We start from the raw sequence: 14,995 nt of genomic DNA, 5'->3' as shown, positions 1-14,995 counted from the left end.
ACATTCTCACAGGGTCTGGTGGACCGTCCACATGAAGGGCATGGATTCTGACCTGGGTTAGTGAAGCCCACTGCTAGTGGTTTGGTTGTGGTCACGGAGTCAAACCTTTACCTGATTTATGTTCTCAGCCCCTTCCTACCTGAAATCGCTCCCTTACTCTGCTTTCCAGCACCATGAACTAAGCAGCTTCCCTCATCCCCACAACCCCAGCCTAGTGCTTCAGCTTTGGAGCCAGCAACGCATGACCCAGACCTCTGCAGAATGACACCACCCAATCTTTTTTTTTTTTTTTTTAATTGTGGACATCATGTATTGAGTCCTGCAACATGTGAGTCATCTAATACACTCTCCTAGATTTTATATCCTAGGAGATTCAGTCTTCTTCTTTGAAAGAAAAAACGAACTCTTGTAGGGTTACTTAGTGTCAGGGAAGATGCAGTGATACAAGGTAGATTGAAAATGTGAGTATGTTACAGATGTGTCATGAACACAGCATCAACATAAGAAAAATATTAACTTCATTCTGCTTCTAAGACTGTAAACTAGGAACAATGTAATGCAAGCTAAAATTCAAAAGAAAAGGATATCAGCAATTTCTGTTTAAGCATTTATGGGTCAAAATGAATGATTGTACTCATATGTTAATTACAAACTATCAAAATATTCATTGGGCCAACCGGTTATTCAATATCCAACCTATGAGGTGTTTACTATGTAAAATTTGGAAAAGTATGAAAGCTTTCAAGTAATTTTACATAGAGCTTAAAGCATTTTGCCAGTCTCAGATGAAGAATCTATAAGGCATGAAGAATCTAAATCATGGTGCATGGGAATAGCACCTCAGATTTCATTCTTCTTGTACTCTTTGATCACACCAGAGACCACCAAATGCTCTTTGGGTCCTCCTTGCAGTGATGATCTCTTCTGTCCTTGGCAACACCCTCATGGTCCTCCTGAAGCACCAGGACTCCCGGCTGCCCATGTACTTCCTGCTCAGCCAGCTCTCCCTCATGGACCTCATGCTAGTCTGCACCATTGTGCCCAAGATGGCTGATGGCTACTTGATTGGAGAGAAGTCCATCTCCCCAGTGGGCTGTCAGCTGCAGATCTTCTTCATTCAGATGACTGGAGGAGCAGAGTGGTTCCTCTTGGCAGCCATGTCCTATGACCACTATGTGGCTGTGTGTCACCCACTGTGGAATGCCACCCTCACAAACTGGCTGTTGTGTCTGACAATGGCTTTGGCATCCTGGTTCCTGGGGGCATCTGATGTACTCATGCACCCTGTTGCCACCTTCAGCTTTTGATTCTGTGGTAACCATGAGGTTCCCATTGGTTAATCATTTCTTCTGTGAGCCCCCTACACTGGTGTTTTTGGCCTGCAGCGACACCTCTGCCTTTGAGTATTTTATGTACTTTTGCTGTGTGCTGATGCTCCTGATTCCCTTGTGCCTCATCCTGACTTCCTATGATCTCATTCTCGCTGCTATTCTGCACATGGACTCCACAGAGGCTCATGAGAAAGCCTTTCCCACCTGCTCCTACCATGTGGCTATGGTGGGTCTTTATTATGGACCTGGCATCTTTATTTATATGAGACCCAAATCTTAAAGATCAACCAAACATGACAAAGTCATGTCTGCTTTCTACATCATCTTCACCCCTCTGCTGAACCTCATGACGTACTTACTGTCTGAGGAACAAGGAGGTCAAGAGAGCCCTGAGGAAGTGCGTGGGTGGGTGTGAGGCCTTAAGAAGTGATTGATACCATGTTTATCCTTACAACATAAGAGGCTGCAGAAAGCATGAGTTAGCGGTTTTTGCTTTACAAGGAAGGATGTACATAAATATAAACACATAGATAGACGTGTTTCTGATCTTTACTTTGCAGTTTAGATGAATCTGTGTTTGATTCTATTTAATGTGCTTTCAACTTGTGTCTTGGTAAAACTATATCATTATACATGTCTGATAATTTTATGTCATTTCTCGTAAAAATTAAATATTAGAGTAATTTTGAATGAATCAAGATATAATTTGCACTGCTGCGGGGCCCTATGCGAGTTTCCCCTTCTACCATGTTCCACAGATGTCTGCTCCAGGCATACACATCCTCAGGGACACAGCTGTCACCTCCCCAGCCTGGCCTTCAGTCTTCTGCCTGAGAACCACCCCCCCCCAGCACACAGTCCCTGGCCTGACCTTCATCCACACCCTTAGTTCTGCTATTCTAATTCTTCAGGTTAGTGGAGTCCAGCGGTGGTGGTTCTTGCATTTGAGTTTCCTTCTGTGCCCTGTAAGTCATAGGCTACACCCCGCACTTTCACACTGTCAGCAGCCTGCACTCTCCTGCTGTTTCACAGACTTCCTGTGTTTGTGTCCTGGATCACTGCTCCTTAACCCGTTATTTGGTTGAAGAACACTGTGCTGCCTTTGGTTTGGGACCCTGGTGATTAAAGTTGGTCCAAAGCTCTTTGGTGTGATGCTTTTCCCTCTTTTGGTGCATATACGATGAACTTTTTGTAAACTATCTTGAAAATGTTTGTCTAATTTTTGACTCTCACCGGGAAAGAGCAAAAGTTCTAACAGCTCCATTACCAACTTTACCAAACTCCTAATATCACCCAATTATAATTAGTTTCTAGTAATTTATTTTGCTTTCAGTTTGAATATTACCCATGACTAAATGTAATAAAGCCTTACAAATTACCCACCAGGCATTTGTATGTGTTCTCCTGTTGTGTGTTTTGATTTTTGAAAACATTATCTCTGTGTGCTTCTGAAGCAAACACAACAATTGATTCAGTAGTAGCACACCCATGATTTTCTTAATACATAAAATTTTAACATAAGATATATATTTTTACTTTGCCTAACATGTGTATGACATTTCTGGTTTAACTAAGTGATTTAACTTTAGTTATTTTAACAAAAGTGAAGATATATGCAATTGATCTCTCCCAACTTCTCCATTTAGCTGGAGAATTTCAGTGTATTCATTTTGGTTATGAGTTAGAACAACTTAACTTTATTGTACTGGGAAATGATGCTCCTGAATATCTGAAAATTTTTCATATAAGGTGTATTTTTCTCTGAATTATAAAATGATTTTTTTTTTTTTTTTTTTTTTTTTTTTTTTTTTTGTTCTGGGGATCGAACTAGCAACCTCATGCGTACCAGGCAGGCGCTTATGCTATTGATCTAAGTCCCAGCTTTTATAAAATGATTTTTGCAAAGAAAAATACTGGCTCAGGTGTTCAGGTGATATGTCTTATTATGTGTTAGCACATTGTTGAAAAATATAATAATTTTTAAGCAATAAATTTGGTACTTTTTCGTAAATGTTAGATTTACATAGGAAACAGTTATTATGACGTGTTCTTTTCATATATTCTTTTCACATATTGCTTAAGTACACATTTAGTGACATTTTAAAGAAAAAGCAAACAACAACAACAACAACAACAAAACATGCCTAAGTCTATTAACACATTTGGAGGTGAATTATTTCATTCTATTGTTTCAGTTTCATTTACGGAGTATCTGGGTTCCTTTTTCCCAATGTCTCCCTTTCTTGCACAGCTTTGGTGGGAACTGTGCCCACTCTCCTGTGATATGAGAGGAAGAGTCTGGAGGAGACACTGTGGAGAGGCACAGAGGACAGATGGCACTGTGGTCCTGAAAACAGCAGGAGACCCAGGAGACCTTAGAATAAAGGCTGGAGGAGGAGCCTGGAGGGACCTGAATATCCCTGCAGAGTCTCCTGTTTACTCAGAAGACCCCTGTGCCGTCCTTCTGATCTGTGCCAGTGAATTGAACACAGGCAGACGGAGATGCGAGGGTCGCTTGGATGAGCGCTTGGCTTCCACAGTGTCCTCAAGATAAGTTACCTGACCCTTTGTGCAATAGAATTTTACTTCATAACACGATTCAATAACAAATTAAATAAATAGCATCGCAACATCAATAACATAAAATTTTTAACTTATTCAGCATAACAAGATAAACATTCTGACCCATTAAATCCCTCCTATTACTTTGGGACTGGGTTTGACATTTTATTTTATCTTTATTTCCCTGCCTCTTCCATTACCCATTCTTGTAAACTGTGTTTAGTGATAATGCTCACTTATGAAAAAAATGTTCTTTAGCAAACATTCCTTGTCCACCTCCCACTGACATGGGGCAGGCATCTGATGTTAAAATAGCTTGCACATAGGAGCTGGGCAGGTTGGGGGATCAAGGCTATACCCTATGCAGTGAGATGCAGAAACTTGCTTCCCTGTTTCAGCAACTGCATGGAGTTCCTGCAGTGAATGGAGGAGACAGAACCTTGGGAACGTGGTGTGTGATGTCAGAGTGTGGCTCTCACTTGGGACCTGGAGACTTGCCCCAGCTAAGTGCTTGCCCTGGGCAACTTTCCCTCCGCTCTGGGTGCCCACGTGGTCAGTGCAAAGCTCAATAACTAATAACTATAAGATGCTTATGCAGGGAAGATGTTGAAAATACTGCCAAATATTTAAAAATTCAGAAAAAAATTTAATTGGGACAAATTTTTACAAATAATTGAGCTGAATGTTTTTGCCAATATTTCAGTGTATTTGATGATATATTTCTGTAAATAAGCTGCTCTTTGCATGAACACTTGCACATTGCAATTACAGGTCTGCATTAAATCACATTTATATGAAAAGTTTATATGTGTTTCTATATGTGTGCATGGACACTGTTCTATCTGTCATTACAGAATATTATGTCAGCACTGCTGGGTTCCAGGTTCCACTATTTGACGGGGATATAAGAAAATCAAAGTAAGTGGCAATGTTTAAAATGTGTTTTAGTTAGTTCCCTTGTAGTAATTTCACTAGAGGAATAAAATAGTAAATACACAAATATAGAAAATTATTGTTGCATAAGAAAATGGTTTTTTATTAGTGAAAAAAATAATTTGGTGACTGAAGTTGCTCCTCTGTCAGGTACAGTGCTGGAAATTCACATACACAATGTGATACTGTACACATGATCGACACTGCTGTATTTTAATGGTAACACACTGGGATATTGATAATCATGTAGATGCTGAATTGACATTCATGAGATACACTCTGCACATCACATCCATTCTAGCATTTGTTCACTTTCCAGTCATATTATCTACTTATTAGCAGTAAAAATAATTATGTGAATTAATCAGAATAATCTAACATGCTTTGACATTGATTCTAATGTCTCTTTGGAAAAAAATTCTTCTATTAAACTTTATTTGCAAATGACAGCAAGGTCCAGTAATAAAGGAATACAAGAAGCCCAAACATTGCTTGAGATGCTGCTTTAACTACCTTAAAATATATTTGGAAATCCAAATTTGAAATAATTTTAGTCAGTGTAATTTTGTGGCTTTTATATTACAGTAAAATAGTGTATGTAGATTTCAGGATTTTACTATTTATAACTGCACAGTGGGAGGTATTGAGTAACCTACACTGTAGCACAGGTGTTAGCTCCAAGTCTGGAATGTTCCATCATATGAACTAAAACTCTGTACTAAGTCACATCTCATCCTCTCTCCATGTGCTCAGCCCATGACACTCATGATTGCACTCTATTGCAGGAAAGTGAGGTCATGCAAAATTTGTCTTCCTGTGATGAGCTTTTCTCACCCAGTGTATTGCCTTCAGTGCTTATCCATGGTGCAGCATGTGTCAATATGTGTTCCCTTTAAAAGCAGGAACACTAGCCCACTGGGCACACACACTGCATTGTTTGTGGATAGCACTCTGTAATCAGAAATAGAGCATCCCTGCTTTGTTATCCTTGTGAATTATGATGATATTAAAAAGAGCATAAAGCTATCATTTGATGGCCTACAATACCACCTAGGGTTTCACAGCCAAAGATAGGATCAATACTTCATATTTGCATCTCATTTAATCTCTGAATTAAAACTACATGATCCTGTATATTGGCAGTATCATTTTAAATGACAAAAACGTACAGATTTCCAAATATTCCACATCCTTTTAAAAATATAATATCCTGTGTTATTTGTTTCTTTGATAACATTCTCCTACTGAATGTGCAGTGATATCTCATTATGATTCACCTCTACATATCCTGTGTGGTTACTGATGTTGGGCATCTTTTGAAGCAGCTGCTACATGATGCCTATTCTGCAATCCTGCAGAGCACTGTTAATGTTCTGATACTGAGAGGGCGATTGGAAGAGAACGGCTGATGCTCAATACTTAAACTTAAGAATAGGTGTTACCATGATATTATCAAAAGAGGTCTGTGACAGGAAGATTCAATTCCAGATTTCTAAACAAGTGAACATAATGACATTTGATTGAAGGAAATTTCACATGAAGATTGTTGGATAAAGTCCTCTGAAAAAGTAATATGCTTTCTTTAAATGAGGAACAGTTTGCTGAAATGTTACTAGTAAGTCTGAAGAAATAAATGAGAAAGCAAAAGTCAAACCATGAGAATAGGAAAATTTTTCATGACATGATCTATACTGCTCTTGTGATATGAATAATTTAACATCAGAATTTGATGATTTATAAGTTCACAGGGAAAGCAAGCTGATCTCATAGTCCTGAGATTATAAAGGAAGTACTCGTATTCTGAAATTTTTGATGTTTCTAAAAATGTCTTGGAAACAAATAAATGTTTGATAAAAATCAGTTTATTGGGGAAAATAAAATTCATCTTTTAAAAACCCAGTAAAATCATTTTATACATGATTCAGATGCTAATTAACTTAAGGCATTTAAAAATTTGGCTAATTGTGATGTGCACATGTGCGCCCTGTGTTTGTCTTCAGGAAAATCCACAGGAACACAGCATGGAAATTACATTCAGACCTCCACTGACTTCATCCTACTGGGCCTGTTCCCCCCAATAGGGGCTGGTCTGTCCTCTTCACACTTATTGTCTCCATCTGCCTAATCGCACTGGCTGGGAACCTGGCCATGGTCCTGTTCATCCTCCTGGACGCCCACCTCCACACTCCCATGTATGTACTGCTCAGTCAGCTCTCCCTCATGGACTTCATTTTCTTCATGTACGTCTACACCACTGTCCCCAAGATGGTTTCTGATTTTCTATTTGGGAGCAAGTCCATCTCTTTCATTGTGTGTGGGATACAGAGTTTCTTCTTTGGGACTTTAGCAGGTTCAGAGGGACTGATCCTGTTATCTATGGCCTATGACCATTAAGTGGCTAACTGCTTTCCTCTGCACTACCCTATAGTTGTGAACAGAACAGTGTGTGTGGTGTTGATTCGGGGATCTTGGGCAATGGGTGCTGTCAACTCCTGTGCTCATACTGTATATACCCTGCATATCCCTTACCGCAGGCCCAGGGCCATCAACCACTTCTTCTGCCATGTCCCTTCCATGCTGCTGCTGCCTTGCAGAGACACCATGGTCTATGAGTACACTGTGTTTGTTAGCATGATCCTCTTTCTTGTGTTTCCTTTTCTGGTTATTGTGCATTCCTATGGTCGGATCCTTATCACTGTCTACTGTATACGTTCTCAGGAGGGCAGGAAGAAGGCCTATTCCACCTGCAGCATCCACCTCACTGTGGTGACTTACTGCTACACAACATTTGCCTATACTTATCTCTGCCCAGCGTCCCTCCAGTTTGCAGCAGTGAACAAGGCTCTTGCTATCTTCTACATCTTCCTTACCCCAATGCTCAACCCTGTGATTTACAGCCTGAGGAACAAGGAGGTGATGGGGGCTTTGGGGAGAATGACTCAGAGAATCTGCTTTGTGAAAATGTAGGCAAATTTCTGCTCCAGTACCCTGGACTCAAGCGCAATCAGTAAAAAGTTATTTTATACCTACAATAACTAAACGTTTAGTGAAAAGATGCTCACCTGTGAAAAAATAGCTCTGTAATTGTGAATAAGTAAAATAACCATTTTGTGATCTATTTTCTATCAGTTTGGAGTGTGTTTATCTTCTGGTAGTCTTTTTCAATGAAAATCATATTTTAAATAAAAAGTAAATTGTCCAGATGGAGCTGCATGCTGGATAATCCTATGCTCTTGATTCTTCTGGATAAGTGTGTTAAAATGGTTTTTCTGCTATGAAATTTGCAGTTTTCTTTCAGGGAACTCTGGTTCTTACCATGAGTGCTGCTTCCTGGTTTCAGTGTAGATCTGTCAGGCAGCAGATCCTTCACCCTGCTGGTTTGGACCTTCCGCCTACCACCAGTGATACTAGGGCCTTCCCTGTGTGAATCCTTGATGTAGAATTGCATGACATATTGTTCAGGCGTCTAGACCTCATATGGTCTTCTGGAGACTACCATGTGGTCCAGGTCTTCAACTGGATTCATGAGAGACATCTCCTGGAACTCAGTGTCTCAGCTGGATTCCCTGAATGTCTAGTGTGTGGAGAGATTTACTTTACTTTTCTGCATTTGACATTTCATGTGACTATTACAAAATAATCCTATAAATTATGTGTCTGGTACTAAACACATTTCTTTGTGAAGTTGACTACAACAAAACTTGTACTGACAGCGCAGTGCCCAAGATGCACAGTCATTTCTCTGATGTTGACTGACCATGTGACTGAAGAGACTTTGGAATTAACTTGGAAAGGTACTGAGAGACTTGCCAAGAGGGCAGCCCACACATCCTGTGAACTGAGTGAGGGACCCTGGTTGGAGCCTAGAAGATAAGAAGGCTAATGGAAATGCTGTTGGCTGGGGAGTGGCTCAAGAAACTTCTACAGAGCAGGGCTGCTGGATCTCAGGTGGTGTATATTGTGCTTTCACAGGAAGTCAGTGTTCGTTTCTGTTGTGTTTAGAGATATTGTCAGGATGACAGAAAAATTTCAGTGCAGTCTACACTTGAAACAGTGTCATGGTTACTTCTAAGAGTGTTTGGCTTGATCTGTGCTCAAAATTATGAGTGAAGAATCGGTAGGGTGATTTGAACCATTTGGTAAGAGGGAAGGACCCTGTGGATTCTGTGAATGAAATAGGGGAGAAAGTCATTGTTTAGAAGGACCAGGACATAGGAAAAATGACCTGAGGCTTTTCACTGGAAGGAAACAATGGACCTACACGCAGAGGATCCCTCTGGCATTTCTTAGTGTTTAGTGTTGGCATGCCATTTCTAAATATTAATGGGAAGCAAGAACTGTGATTGTAATAGCTCTCTCACTGTGATTTTAATATAGTTATTAGATACATGTTTTTAATCACATAATTTAGTCAAACTATTCTGATTTGAACCCTGAAGTTTGAGCACTGTTTGATTATTTGTTTTTGGTGGGAAAATGAAAACAATGTGATTATATATATATATATATATATATATATATATATATATATATATATTAATGTAAATCTGAATAGATCAAGATGAGTTAAACCTTCACCATCTTCACCAATCTGCCACTGGAGACTATATTTTAAAGAAAAGTGCCTGGTTATCAAGTTCACCTGGGGTGGGTTTTGCTGCATTAAATTGCAGTAGTCGCTTGTGACAGCAGCTGAAATGAATCAGCACGGATTTGGGTTTGGGTCCCACCTGAGTCAACAGTAAGGAAGCAGAACTTTAGGGAAAATGGTGCACTGCAGGTTTTCCTGGAGGAGACAGTCAGACTGGTTTTCCTGATATGAACTCAGCTACAGCTGGCAGTGTCTGAGGGGCCAGGCTGCCCACAACCTCTGCAGCTCCTTTCTCGCCACAGCTTGACTGTCTGCAGGGCAAGCACCTCTATAACATAATGATTGTCCTGCCAGTTTTGGGGGCCTGTTTGATCTGATTCTATCCTATTCCCTTTTCCCCCTTTTGGGATACCTATGTTTACTCTGTGCCATTATAGATTGGAGCTAAATTTTTCCTTTTTACATTTTCACAGAGATGTTTGCAGCTAAGGTTTTCCTTGAATCTCAGCAGAGATTTGAGCTTCAACATTTGAAAAATGGTGAAATTTTTGAAACTTTGGAAAACAAATGATTGTATTTCTGGTTATATACAGGGTAGTTATGTGTAATTGTGAAGTTGCTATTGTCTTTATTTTAAGGTTAATTATACTTTAAGGAGATGTGTTTGGTGAGAAGCTGATGAGAAGTGGATTCTGACCATTCATCCAGACATGTGAACTGTAGTGGACTAAGAAAGGCCTAGCAGATCTGTGAAGCGCACTCCTGGCTGTGTCCTGGTGCATCAAGGAGGTGTGTACTTGGGAGGTACACGTGGGCCTTCAGCTGTTTTTTCTCTTTCCGGTGTCTGCTTTCATTCTGTGGGGACGCTCTGTATTTCAGCTGCAGTCAAGCTGTGCAAATGCTGGTTGTCTGAATATCATTGCTCATGGCAGGACACTGTCACTGGTCCCTTTCAACTGAGGACACTTATGATTTTAAGTTCCCAGCGTCAGCTGTCTCACCTCTCTTATGATTTGGAACTGGTTTCATCTGTGCTTTCCCCATTGCCTCACCTCCATCACATGAGCAATTTTTTTCTCCAATTCTTTGCTTTGCAATATAGTAGACACTGGCCAAGGCAGAGGATGCCCAGTGCCTGCCTGGAAATTTGAGGCCCTGAGTTTGATTCATAGTTTAAAAAGAGACACTGGTTCAATATTTATTTATTTGCCTACTTGGAATGCGTAAATAAATGTGTAATATATCTAATACGAAACACACACAAGAATAATGAAATAGAATAATGAAATATTATACACGAGTATAATATATATTTTGCATAAATTAAAAATTGTCAATATTAGCATAAAGTCACATTAAGAATATGTGAGCAAATATATGATATATAACATTTAAATATAATTATAGTCAATATAAAATTAATGAGTTTTTCAAATCTTGTGCTTCTTATAATAAAATTTTCTTTATCCTTTTCTTAGGGAAGTATATCAGGAATCAAACTCAGGATATTGTACCTGCCAAACAGGTGCTGCACCCCTGAGCTCTATTCCCTACCCCTATAATTATCATTTTGAATAAAATGATACTACTATATTATAGAATAACTAAGATACTATTTAAATTAACAGTGTTTTAATGTGCCAGTAAAGTTTTCAAGTTTCACAAGTGTATCCTATCACATCTCCATCAGGCCAAAATGTTTCACAGTGTTCAGCTAAGCAAGGAAAAAGAAGATGGAAGAGGCAGAACAGGGACTCTGGGATCACTTCTGCTTGGACAAGAACACACGAAACGCTCTTTCAGTGGCTACCAAGACTTCCCTGTTGCTCAGGCTGTAGGTGAAGGGATTCAGCATGGGGATGATGATGGTGTAGAAGAAATCCAAGATCTTGTCTTCTGGCTGGGTACCACAGACTCTGGGCCAAATGTAAGTGTAGACAAAGGAAGCATAGTACAAGGTCACCACTGTCAGGTGTGTTGAGCAGGTGAATAAGGCCTTTTTCCTTCCCTCTTTGGAGCACATGTGGAAGACAGCAAAGAGGACCTGTCCACAGGAAACAGAGATGCCTAGAAAAGGGAGATGGAGAAATAGGCTGGTAATCACAAAAACCATGTACTTGTAGACCCAGGTGTCCACACAGGCCAGGGACATCATGGCAGGGACATTATAGAAGAAATGATTGATGGCCCTGGACCAGCAGTAGGGGAGATGAAGGGCGTAGACTGTGTTAGCCAGGGAGTTGATGGAGTCTAGCATTCAAGATCCAATGACCATCTTCGCACACATCATTGTGTTCATGCTTACAAGGTAAAGCAGTGGGTGACAGATGGCCATGAATCTGTCATAAGCCATGGAAGTCAGGAGTAACCCTTCAGATTGTGCCATGGTCAGGAAGAAGAAATTCTGTACCTCACATCCAGCAAGGAGATTCATTTCTGGCCAGAGAAGTTGAAGGCCATTTTGGGGACAGTAGTGTTGACATCCATCAGGTCCATGAGGGAGGAGAAGGTACATGGGTGTGTGAAGTTGTATCCAAACATATGAGGTGAATTATCACTGAATACCAACCAAGGTGAGCAGGGACACACAGATTATAAGGAACATGAGGAATAGGCCTGCTTGGCTTTGTGGAAACAGTCCCAGCAAAATGAAATGATCTGAAGTTTGGTTCCAATTCCCCATGAAAAACTACAGTTAACTTCCTTGATCAAAATGTAAAAATCAAGTATAAAGTATGAATTAAACATTATAGAAGAACAAAAAGGACTTAAAGTTTCTATTGAATGGAATCCATTTATATTCTGCAAAATACATGCTTCAACACATTAATTCTCATATCTGAAATAAATATTCATATTAAATAGTCTCTGAAAATCATCTGAGCATTCACAGATATCTATATTCTTTTAAGTATAAAAATCTATCCACCTGACTAGCAAAATTAAGATGACTAAAGCATTTCTTTTTAATTTTTTTAAAGCCAAAACAAACAAAAAAGGTTAAAAACAATATACAATTTTAAAACAAACAAAAAAAAAAACAGGAAATCAACACTAGTTAATATATTCAATATTGCTCTCCTAACTTCTGGTCAACACACTCCCATCATGGCAAATACTGTGACTGAGCTTTTAGTGAGAACTATCAGGCCGTAGAAATGAAGAAGATGAAGAGAAAATATGTCAAGTTAGTTTTCCTCAGATAAGAGGAACTTCTGCATAGAAGAATAAAACACTCCATCATAAAATTCCTAGTAATTTTTTAAAGCAGCAAATCAGTTTGTAAGAGTGGCAGGATACACAACCAATGTCCAAACATTTACCACATTCTTGTTCATTAACAGTAAACCTACCAAGGAGGAAATCATGAAAGCAGTTTCATCCATGTTCTCTTCAGAAAAGTGAGGTACATAGAATTTCACTTAACGAAGTGAATGAAGAACTTCTACCGTAAAACTCATTTGATACTGAAAAAAAGCTTTACAGAAGATGATAACAAGTGGAAAGACTTCCCATTTCCATGAATCAGTATACCAAGACCAATATTGTTAAGATGGCCATTTTTTCAAAAATGATTTACAAATTCTATGAAACTCTTAGTAAAATATTAATGGTATTATGGATAGAGCTAGAACAGAATCTCAAAATCCTTATGGAACTAAAAAAAATACCCAGAATGACTAAAGGAATTTTGATCAAAATGTCCAGTGCTAGAGGCATCATAACACCAGATTCCAAAGTGCACTGCAAGGCTGTAGCAGCAAAAACAACACAGCACTTCCACCTAAGCACACACTAGGCCAGTGCAACTGAGGAGCAAATGCAAACCAACTCGTGAAATGGTAGGATTTTTTAGGATGAGGCAAGGGACATTTGTTAGAGAAAACATAGCTTCTTTAACAAATGGTCCCAGGAAAACTGTATATCTACATGTAGAAAATTGAATCCATATACCTGTTTCTCGCCTGCACTAAAATGAAAAGAAGAATGATGACATGCCTAAATACCAAACAAGAAGCTTTAAAATTGCTACGTAATTACACAGAGAAAATACTTGAAACTATTGAATCCTGGGAAGACTTCCTGAATACCACTTCAATGTCAGAAAAAATAATATCAAGTGTCAACAAATAAAATTGCATCTAAAGAGAAGGCCTCTGCACACCAAGGCAGCACTTAATGTGCTATCTTTTCACAAAGACAACAACGGAAAGTGAAGGAATCTTTGAGGCTACCTTTCTGACACATGGTCTAGACTCTATGAAAAACACCATAAAATTAGTTTTCCAAAGCAAATAACCCAGTCTATTTATGCATAAAACGGTTGAACAGACAATTATCAGAAGAAACACATGTGGCCAGTAAGTACATGAAACATTATTCGACTTCTGTAACAATTAAGAAACAGGAAAGTCCAACTACACTGAGATTCTATCTCACCTCAGCCACATGGCTAACATCAAGGATACAAAAACCAGGAATGCTTGGAAGAATTTGCAGATAAAAAAAAATCTCCCATGTTACTGGAAGGAATATCAACTTAGTATAATTATTATAGAAATCAATGTGGAAATTCCTCAAAAATCTCAGAAATGTAGAGAATGTTTGATACCATTGTACATTCCTGGGTATGTTTCTGAAATAGTTAAAATCATCACACTGTAGTTGTACATGTGTATCACATATATACTAGTATAGCTCCCAATAGCTGAACTCTATACACAGTATAGCTGTGCACCCAACATATGAAAAAATACAAAACAGTTAAATATTATTTTACCATAAAGAAAATGAAATTATTTTAGCATTAAAATGTATGAAACTGGACAATATCATTTTAAGTATAATAAACTTGATTCAACTTCTCAGTCTCAGTAGAAAATTGTATGCTTTCCATGTATATCTGCTTCACTCTTAAAGAAATGCTGATGTCACATTGTCAGGACATTGATTTGAGAAACGTCTTGGATTAACCACGTTCTCATATTTAAGAGCAGCAACTAACAGTTTACAAATAGACACTTCTGGTAATTTAAATTAACTGCTACTTCCCATAACTTGACAATCATGAGTCCTGTCAAAAGAGAGATTACAAGGGTAAAGTACACATCCTCTGTAGAGACAGGAAGAGATTCCAAGGGAAGAGGGTGGAGGCAATAGACATATCTAATGTGTAGGGACAGAGGTTGTTATCACTTTTAACAGGACACAACTCTTCCTTCAAACTGCTCACTCTTGTATTGTGATGTTTCTAAACACTGACATGTTTCAGTGATTACAGTGAACAAGATTATATGATAAGCACTTAAAACTGTGGGCAAGTCAGTGGAACAGAACAACTTGGAACATACAACAAGGGTGCTGTAGAGTCATTCTTACTAGAAAAAGAAATAAGTAGGGAGCAAGTTCAGAGACATAGTAGGACAAGAGTCCCGGAAAAGCCACTGTCCTTGTTACTTTCTTCCTCATTGAACAAAGTACCAGACACTTGCAAAATAAAGGAAAACAGTTTCAATTTGGCTCAAGTTTCGGTCCATTGTCTCCTGGCTCCAAAGCAGCACAGTATGGCAGCGGTCAC

General features: G+C 39.0%; 3 pseudogenes; 2 read left to right on the top strand and 1 right to left on the bottom strand.

The window, feature by feature from the left end:
- Positions 1-819: 819 nt before the first annotated feature.
- LOC100721389 (olfactory receptor 2T8-like) lies at positions 820-1,765 on the top strand (annotated as a pseudogene).
- A 5,036-nt stretch (positions 1,766-6,801) lies between these two features.
- Positions 6,802-7,793, top strand: LOC100721669 (olfactory receptor 2L5-like; annotated as a pseudogene).
- Positions 7,794-11,125: 3,332 nt separating this feature from the next.
- Positions 11,126-12,100, bottom strand: LOC100721952 (olfactory receptor 2L13-like; annotated as a pseudogene).
- Positions 12,101-14,995: the final 2,895 nt, after the last annotated feature.

This window comes from Cavia porcellus, unplaced genomic scaffold (assembly GCF_034190915.1).
Source record: "Cavia porcellus strain 051 isolate PalLab524CR breed Dunkin Hartley unplaced genomic scaffold, mCavPor4.1 scaffold_2, whole genome shotgun sequence".
NCBI classification, from domain to species: domain Eukaryota; kingdom Metazoa; phylum Chordata; class Mammalia; order Rodentia; family Caviidae; genus Cavia; species Cavia porcellus.
The sequence above is the reverse complement of the archived record's forward strand: the minus strand, read 5'-3'. Positions and strand labels throughout refer to the sequence as shown.